A 9141-nucleotide genomic window follows, 5' to 3' on the forward strand; every position below is an offset into this window, starting at 1 on the left:
AGCGAGGGAAAAACTAGTGTCTATTCGCCGCCTTACTAACTCTAATTTAGCTTATCTTTCTCTGCTGTCTTTACGCGAAATATGCTTTGGTGGCAGTAGAATCGTATTGCAGTCAGCCGCAAATGCCAGTTCTCTAATTTTTTTTTAAAATAGTGTTTCGCAGAAAGGACGTCGTCTTCCGTTCATGGATTCCTATTTGATTTCCCAAAGCATCTCCGTAAAACTCCCGTGTTCAGCTGACCTAACGGCAACGAATCTAGCAGCATGCCTTTGAACTGCTTCAGCGTCTTCCTTTAATCTGCCCTGGCAGGGATGCCAAACACTCAAGCAGTACTCTAAAATGGGTCGTATCTGCATTCTGTACGCTCTCTTCTTCACAGATGAGATACACTATTGTAGAATCCTCACGATATACCGAAGTCGACCGTTGTCTTTCCTATTACCGAGAGCTTCGTTCTTGGTCTTCTATTCCTATTATTCCTTCCCGACTCTTGTAATAACCGGGGGTAGGTTACTCCTATTTTTCTAATAATTTCGAAGATTTTGCACCATTTTGAATTGTAGAACATCTGTTTTTAGGACAACCATATGAACCTGTCGTGATAATTTTAACTCTTGCTTCCATTATCAAACGCATCGTCAGAACTGCCTCTATGGTGTCCGCCGAACTGACCGTCATATCACACCAATTTTCTTCTGCTTTCCTTTGCATATTACACGTTTCAGAAACACTGATGCATGTGCTGTTAGGCTGACTGCACGATAGTTATCACACTTATATACCCTTGTTATCTTCGGGATTTTTCTAATGATATTTTTTCGAAGGTCTGATGGTATACCTCCAGTCTCATACATTCTACAAGCCAACTTGAATAGTCTTTTAGTTGCCATTTCCCCCAATGATTTTACAAATTCAGGAGAAACGTTGTTTATGCCTTCCAGCTTCTTTGATGTCAAGTCTTACAAGACTTGTTAAACTCTGACTCTAATGCTGGATACCATGCATTTTCCATATCGACTTCCATATCTTGTGCACTCTTAATACAGATGCCTTTGTCTTTCATTTCACCAAAGGTCGTTTTAAATTGTCTATACGCTCACTCTGTCCTTCCAACGAACATTTCTTTTTCGATCTCTTCACCAGGACTGGGAGCTTTCTCTTTCATATCAGCTCACACTCCACTGCAGAGCGAAAATTAACTTTGTAAACAACCCCTAGGCTGTGGTTAACCCATGTGACGGCAATACCCTTTCTTCCAGAAGTGCTAGTCCTGCAAGTTTCGCTGAAGAACTTCTGTGAAGTTTGGACGTAGAAGATGAGGCACTGGCTGAAGTACAGCTGCGAGGGCAGATCGTGCGTCGTGCTTGGGTACCTCAATTGGTAAAGCACTTGCCCGCAGGAGGCAAGGTTTCCGGGTTCGAGTCCCTGTTTTGACGTGCCAGGAAGTTTCTAGCCACTTTACACCCCGCTACAGAGTGAAAATACATTCTGAAATTTCAGTTAAACTTCCTTCTCTCTTTTTCCTACTGTTGTTGTAGTCTTCAGTCCTGAGACTGGTTTGATGCAGCTCTCCATGCTACCCTGTCTTGTGCAAGTTTCTTCATCTCCCAGTACCTACTGCAACCTACATCCTTCTGAATTTGCTTAGTGTATTCATCTCTTGGTCTCCGTCTACGATTTTTACCCCCCACGGTGCCCTCTAATGCTAAATTGGTGATCCCTTGATGCCTCAGAACATGTCCTACCAACCGGTCCCTTCTTCTAGTCAAGTTGTGCCACAAACTCCTCCTCTTCCCAATTCTATTGAATACCTCCTCATTAGTTATGTGAGCTACCCATCTAATCTTCAGCATTCTTCTTGTAGCACCACATTTAGAAAGCTTCTATTCTCTTCCGGTCCAAACTATTTATTGTCCATGTTTCACTTTCATACATGGCGTAACTCCATAAAAATACTTTCAGAAACGACTTCCTGACACTTAAATCTATACTCCATGTTAACAAATTTCTCTTCTTCAGAAACGCTTTCGTTGCCATTGCCAGTCTACATTTTATATCCTCTCTACTTCGACCATCATCAGTTATTTTGCTCCCCAAATAGCAAAACTCCTTTACTACTTGAAGTGTCTCATTTCCTAATCTAATTCCCTCAGCATCATCCGACTAAACTCGACTACATTCCATTATCCTCGTTTTGCTTTTGTTGATGTTCATCTTATATCTTCCTTTCAAGACACTGTCCATTCCGTTCAACTGCTGTTCCAAGTCCTTTGCTGTCTCTGACAGAATTACAATGTCATCGGCGAACCTCAAAGTTTTTATTTCTTCTCCATTGATTTTAATACCTACTCCGAATCTTTCTTTTGTTTCCTTTACTGCTTGCTCAATATACAGATTGAACAACATTGGGGAGAGGCTACAACTCTGTCTCACTCCCTTCCCAACCACTGCTTCCCTTTCATGCCCCTTGACTCTTATAACAGCCATCTGGTTTCTGTACAAATTGTAAATAGCCTTTTGTTCCCTGTATTTTACCCCTGCCACCTTTAGAATTTGGAAGAGAGTATTCCAGTCAAAATTGTCGAAAGCTTTCTCTAAGTCTACAAATGCTAGAAAGGTAGGTTTGCCTTTCCTTAATCTTTCTTCTAAGATATGTCGTAAGGTCAGTATTGCCTCACGTGTTCCAACATTTCTGCGAAATCCAAACTGATCTTCCCCGATGTCGGCTTCTACCAGTTTTTCCATTCGTTTGTAAAGAATTCGCGTTAGTATTTTGCAGCTGTGACTTATTAAACTGATAGTTCGGTAATTTTCACACCTGTCAACACCTGCTTTCATTGGGATTGGAATTATTATATTCTTCTTGAAGTCTGAGGGTACTTCGCCTGTCTCATACATCTTGCTCACCAGATGGTAGAGTTTTGTCAGGACTAGCTCTCCCAAGGCTATCAGAGTAGTTCTAATGGAATGTTGTCTACTCCCGGGGCCTTGTTTCGACTCAGGCCTTTCAGTGCTCTGTCAAACTCTTCACGCAGTATCGTATCTCCCATTTCATCTTCATCTACATCCTCTTCCATTTCCATAATATTGTCCTCAAGTGCATCACCCTTGTATAGACCCTCTATATACTCCTTCCACCTTTCTGCTTTCCCTTCTTTGGTTAGGACTGGGTTTCCATCTGGGCTCTTGATATTCATACAAGTGGTTCTCTTTTCTCCAAAGGTCTCTTTAATTTTCCTGTAGGCAGTATCTACACTCCTGGAAATAGAAAGAAGAACACCGTGAATTCATTGTCCCAGGAAGGGGAAACTTTATTGACACATTCCTGGGGTCAGATACATCACATGATCACACTGACAGAACCACAGGCACATAGACACAGGCAACAGAGCATGCACAATGTCGGCACTAGTACAGTGTATATCCACCTTTCGCAGCAATGCAGGCTGCTATTCTCCCATGGAGACGATCGTAGAGAGGCTGGATGTAGTCCTGTGGAGCGGCTTGCCATGCCATTTCCACCTGGCGCCTCAGTTGGACCAGCGTTCGTGCTGGACGTGCAGACCGCGTGAGACGACGCTTCATCCAGTCCCAAACATTCTCAAAGGGGGACAGATCCGGAGATCTTGCTGGCCAGAGTAGTTGACTTACACCTTCTAGAGCACGTTGGGTGGCACGGGATACATGCGGACGTGCATTGTCCTGTTGGAACAGCAAGTTCCCTTGCCGGTCTAGGAATGGTAGAACGATGGGTTCGATGATGGTTTGGATGTACCGTGCACTATTCAGTGTCCCCTCGACGATCACCAGAGGTGTACGGCCAGTGTAGGAGATCGCTCCCCCACCATGATGCCGGGTGTTGGCCCTGTGTGCCTCGGTCGCATGCAGTCCTGATTGTGGCGCTGACCTGCACGGCGCCAAACACGCATACGACCATCATTGGCACCAAGGCAGAAGCGACTCTCATCGCTGAAGACGACACGTCTCCATTCGTCCCTCCATTCACGCCTGTCGTGACAGCACTGGAGGCGGGCTGCACGATGTTGGGGCGTGAGCGGAAGACGGCCTAACGGTGTGCGGGACCGTAGCCCAGCTTCATGGAGACGGTTGCGAATGGTCCTCGCCGATACCCCAGGAGCAACAGTGTCCCTAATTTGCTGGGAAGTGGCGGTGCGGTCCCCTACGGCAGTGCGTAGGAGCGTACGGTCTTGGCGTGCATCCGTGCGTCGCTGCGGTCCGGTCCCAGGTCGACGGGCACGTGCACCTTATGCCGACCACTGGCGGCAACATCGATGTACTGTGGAGACCTCACGCCCCACGTGTTGAGCAATTCGGCGGTACGTCCGCCCGGCCTCCCGCATGCCCACTATACGCCCTCGCTCAAAGTCCGTCAACTGCACATACGGTTCACGTCCACGCTGTCGCGGCATGCTACCAGTGTTAAAGACTGCGATGGAGCTCCGTATGCCACGGCAAACTGGCTGACACTGACGGCGGCGGTGCACAAATGCTGCGCAGCTAGCGCCATTCGACGGCCAACACCGCGGTTCCTGGTGTGTCCGCTGTGCCGTGCGTGTGATCATTGCTTGTACAGCCCTCTCGCAGTGTCCGGAGCAAGTATGGTGGGTCTGACACACCGGTGTCAATGTGTTCTTTTTTTCCATTTCCAGGAGTGTATCTTACCCCTAGTGAGATAAGCATCTACATCCTTACATTTGTCCTCTAGCCATCCCTGCTTAGCCATTTTGCACTTCCTGTCGATCTCACTTTTGAGACGTTTGTATTCCTCTTTGCTTGCTTCATTTACTGTGTTTTTATGTTTCCTCCTTTCATCAATTAAATTCAATATTTCTTCTGTTACCCAATGATTTCTACAAGCCCTCTTCTTTTTACCTACTTGATCCTCTGCTTTCTTCACTACTTCTTCTCTCAAAGCTACCTATTCTTCTTCTACTGTATTTCTTTTCCCGATTCCTTTCAATTGTTCCCTTATGCTCTCCCTGAAACTCTGTACAACCTCTGGTTTAGTCAGTTTATCCAGGTCCCATCTCCTTAAGTTTCCACGTTTTTGCAGTTTCTTCAGTTTTAATCTACAGTTCATAACTAATAGATTGTGGTCAGAGTCCACATCTGCCCGTGGAAATGTCTTACAATTTAAAACCTGGTTCCTAAATCTGTGTCTTACCACTATATAATCTATCTGATACCTTTTAGTATCTCCGGGATTCTTCCATGTATACAACCTTCTTTTATGATTCTTGAACCAAGTGTCTGCTATGATTAAGCTATGCTATGTGCAAAATTCTAACAGACGGCTTCCTCTTTCATTTCTTAGCCCCAATCCATAATCACCTACTGTGTTTCCTTCTCTCCCTTTTCCTACTGACGAATTCCAGTCACCCATGACTATTAAATTTTCGTCTCCCTTCACGACCTGAATAATTTCTTTTATCTCATCATACATTTCATCAATTTCTTCATCATCTGCCTAGCTAGTTGGCATATAAACTTGTACTACTGTAGTTGGCATGGGCTTTGTGTCTATCTTGGCCACAATAATGAGTTCACTATGCTGTTTGTAGTGTCTTACCCGCACTCCTATTTTTTATTCATTATTAAACCTACACCTGCGTCACTACTATCAATCCCAAATTCTAACTCTTCCTTTTCATGTCCTCTCCTATTACAGCGTTCCAATCCCCCACACTATTAGACTTTCATGTCCCTTTACTTACTGTATTACCGTTCAGTGTTCTCATATACCTTTCTTCACCTGTTCATCATCTGATTTTGATGCCGGATTATTATATGCGTGAACTGTTATTGATGACATTGGTTTGCTATCGATTTCGACGAGAATAATGTTATCACTGAATAGTTCACAGTAGGTCACTTTCAGCTCTACCTTCCTCTTTACAACGAATCCTACTCGGGTTACATCATATTCGGCTGCTATTGATATGACTTTATGCTCATCTGGCCATAAGTCCTTATCTTCTCTCCACTTCATTTCACTTGCTCCCACAATATCTAGACTGAGCTCTTACATCTTCCTTTTCAGCTTTGTAACTTCCCTACTACTTTCAGACTTCTGATACTCCGCGCTCCGATTAGAAGCACGTTACCCTTCCGTTGATCATTCAATCTTTTTCTCACCCTTAAGTCTCCCTCGGTAGTCCTCTCCCGTAGTTCCTGACAGAGACGTCAATGGAGAGATTATGACACTATTTTCAATCACAGGCCACATGTGCTATGGATAAATGTTGTGTGTCTTTAGTGCAACGGTATCCATTGCCTCCTGTATCCCTATGTTGTTCATTATTACTGATTATTAAGACTCTTAGGGGCCGTTACTCACCCTGAGGACAGAAGTGTGCTCCGAACCTCTGTGCGCTCATCCGTCCTTTTTGACAAGCCCGTTGACCGACAAAAGGCGACTCATTGCACTGGAAGTCGTTGACCAGATTTGTTGATAATTTTGTTTTCAAAATTTAAGCAATGGCTATTTTCAAACCACGGATACAGAACTTTTTTTTTTACTACTAGCCAAAGACGCTACTTCTAGACGTTTTATAATATTGTTGCCAACCGTTTCAGTATTGCCGATTGTACGAACGTCAAAATATCAGGTTTTTTTTCTTCAGTGACTGCGATGACTACCTATAAACCCAGAATGCAAAGTAAATAATATTTTAGGTTAAGAGCCATCGAGTTTCGAGTTTACATACCCGTTAATTCAGAAGGTAATAATTATACAGTAGCGATGTTTAGCTGTAATCTTAGTTCCTTTTAGCGCAGCAAGTACTTAGAGCTTAACCATCGCGGCGTGCTGACTTTCGATGTACAAAAGATAGGTGGATCCCAACTCAGTAAAATGAAGAAATCTATTTATTTATTTGTTTACATTCAGCTTATAAGCTAATATTGTAGAATAGGCTGTATTTACTGTCTGTAAATTTATTTCTACGTTCACTTTAAACAAAATAATGACTTTGTTGTTAATTATTATTGCTATTACTATCATTATTATTACTGCTAAAATTACCAACATCCCCGTGGATACTACTGATATTACATTTACGTATGTCGATCGCTTGTGCTATTATTTCTACACCTGTTATGATGCATACGCACAGGAAGCTCTCTCTTAAATAGTTTCTGCATCTTAGATTCTCCACAGATTCTCAGTGGCATCGCACTGCGTAGGTACGCTGCCAGCTATGAGCGCATTGCAGTGGACATCTTAACGGAATCCTAAACTTTGTCCATTTCAGGTTGAACAGTAGTCATTTTCCGTACGCTTTTCTCCTGCGCTAAGTGTCGATCTTCGCTGACTGGTGACCCGTATCACTAGCATTCCTCGGGTGCGCAGACGTGTACTTCAACAGTGCTGCTATTCCGACAGTGCAAGAGTGAGCATAGAAATGAAATTCCAGACAGCAAATACAATATTCAGGTGATTATGTTCCTCCCGTGCCTTTTCGGACAATGCGTCAGCGACGTTTTAGAAGATTTTCCAGGTCGACTGATACTGAGGGGTCCGCTTAACATCTGGTGTAGCGTGCTGCTTAGCAGTAACCTCGTCTGTACAAGAACATTCGTTACTTTCTCCTTCTCATTCGGTGCAAATATGTGGCATATGAATCACAGCTCGTCAGAAGGAAGTCAGCCTTCTTGAGGGTTTTCAGTATCGTTATCTGAGCCTTTGTTTGCTGTCACCTAAGTAAATCGCAGGACCACATCAGGCCCATTTAGTTCATACCACAGCGTACGCGGACTCTCAGGAAGTTTAATGGGAACTGTTGGAAGAAACGAGAAGGGCAATGTCATTCTCGTGAAACCCCGCAAGATAGAGAGCTACATTAAAGCTAGACGGCGCAACAACTGTACCGACTCCATATTTTCGCTTCAGCATAAAGAGAATACGAAATATTGTGGGACGTATGGTACTGACATAAGACACTATACAGCAGCTTGTGGAACATACAGCACTCCGTCTTCAGGCCACGAGTGGCCTTCCTGGACCATCCTTCCGCCGTGTCATCGTCGGTGGCGAATGCGGATAGGAGGGGCGTGGGGTCAGCACACCGCTCTCCCGGTCGTAAGATGGTATTCTGGACCGAAGCCGCTACTGTTCGGTCGAGTAGCTCCTCAATTGGCATCACGAGGCAGAGTGCACCCCGAAAAATGGCAACAGCGCATGGCGGCCTGGATGGTCACCCATCCAAGTGCTGACCACGCCCGACAGCGCTTAACTTTGGTGATCTCACGGGAACCGGTGTAACCACTGCGACAAGGCCGTTGCCCGTGGAATATACGGAGTGCTCCATAATTAATAATTGAAACTGGTACGGGGGAAAGCGTACAATAAAACAAGTAATACATTATGTAACCATGGGAATGCAAACGACCTGTTCGAGACATAACTGTACATGTTTGTCTCTGTCAGTAGTGGTTTATCTTGTAGTGAAGTCGAAGTAGCTACTCCGTGCGAATTGGTATGGGTGGAGGTTATACTTAACAGCCGAATTAAGTTAATAATTGGCTCCTTCTACCGACCCTCAGACTCCGATGATACAGTCGCGGAACAGTCAAGAGAAAGTTTGAGTCTCGTAACAAATAAATACCGCACTCATACGGTTATAGTTGGTGGGGACTTCAACCTTCCCTCGATATGTTGCCAAAAATATTTGTTCAAAACCGATGGTAGGCAGAAAACATCTTCCGAGATGGTCCTAAATGCTTTCTCCGAAAATTATTTCGAGCAGTTAGTCCACGAACCCACGCGAATTGTAAATGGTTGCGAAAACACACTTGACCTCTTATCCACAAACAATCCAGAGCTGATAGAGAGCATCATGACTGATACAGGGATTAGTGATCACAAGGTCGTTGTAGCTAGGTTCAATACCGTTTCTTCCAAATCCATCAGAAACAAACGCAAAATAATTTTATTAAAAAAAGTGGATAAAGTGTCACTAGAAGCCTTCCTAAAACACAATCTCCATTCCTTCCGAACTGACTATGCAAATGTAGACGAGATGTGGCTCAAATTCAAAGATATAGTACCAACAGCAATTGAAAGATTCATACCTCATAAATTGGTAAGAGATGGAACGGATCCCCTGTGGTACACAAAA

At 44.1% G+C, this 9141-nt stretch overlaps 1 pseudogene; it reads right to left on the reverse strand.

Annotated features, from left to right (window-relative positions):
• Positions 1-8189: 8189 nt before the first annotated feature.
• On the reverse strand, positions 8190-8307 carry LOC126337259 (5S ribosomal RNA; annotated as a pseudogene).
• Between the last annotated feature and the right edge of the window lie 834 nt (positions 8308-9141).

The sequence above is a fragment of the Schistocerca gregaria genome, chromosome 2 (genome assembly GCF_023897955.1).
Source record: "Schistocerca gregaria isolate iqSchGreg1 chromosome 2, iqSchGreg1.2, whole genome shotgun sequence".
Taxonomy (NCBI): domain Eukaryota; kingdom Metazoa; phylum Arthropoda; class Insecta; order Orthoptera; family Acrididae; genus Schistocerca; species Schistocerca gregaria.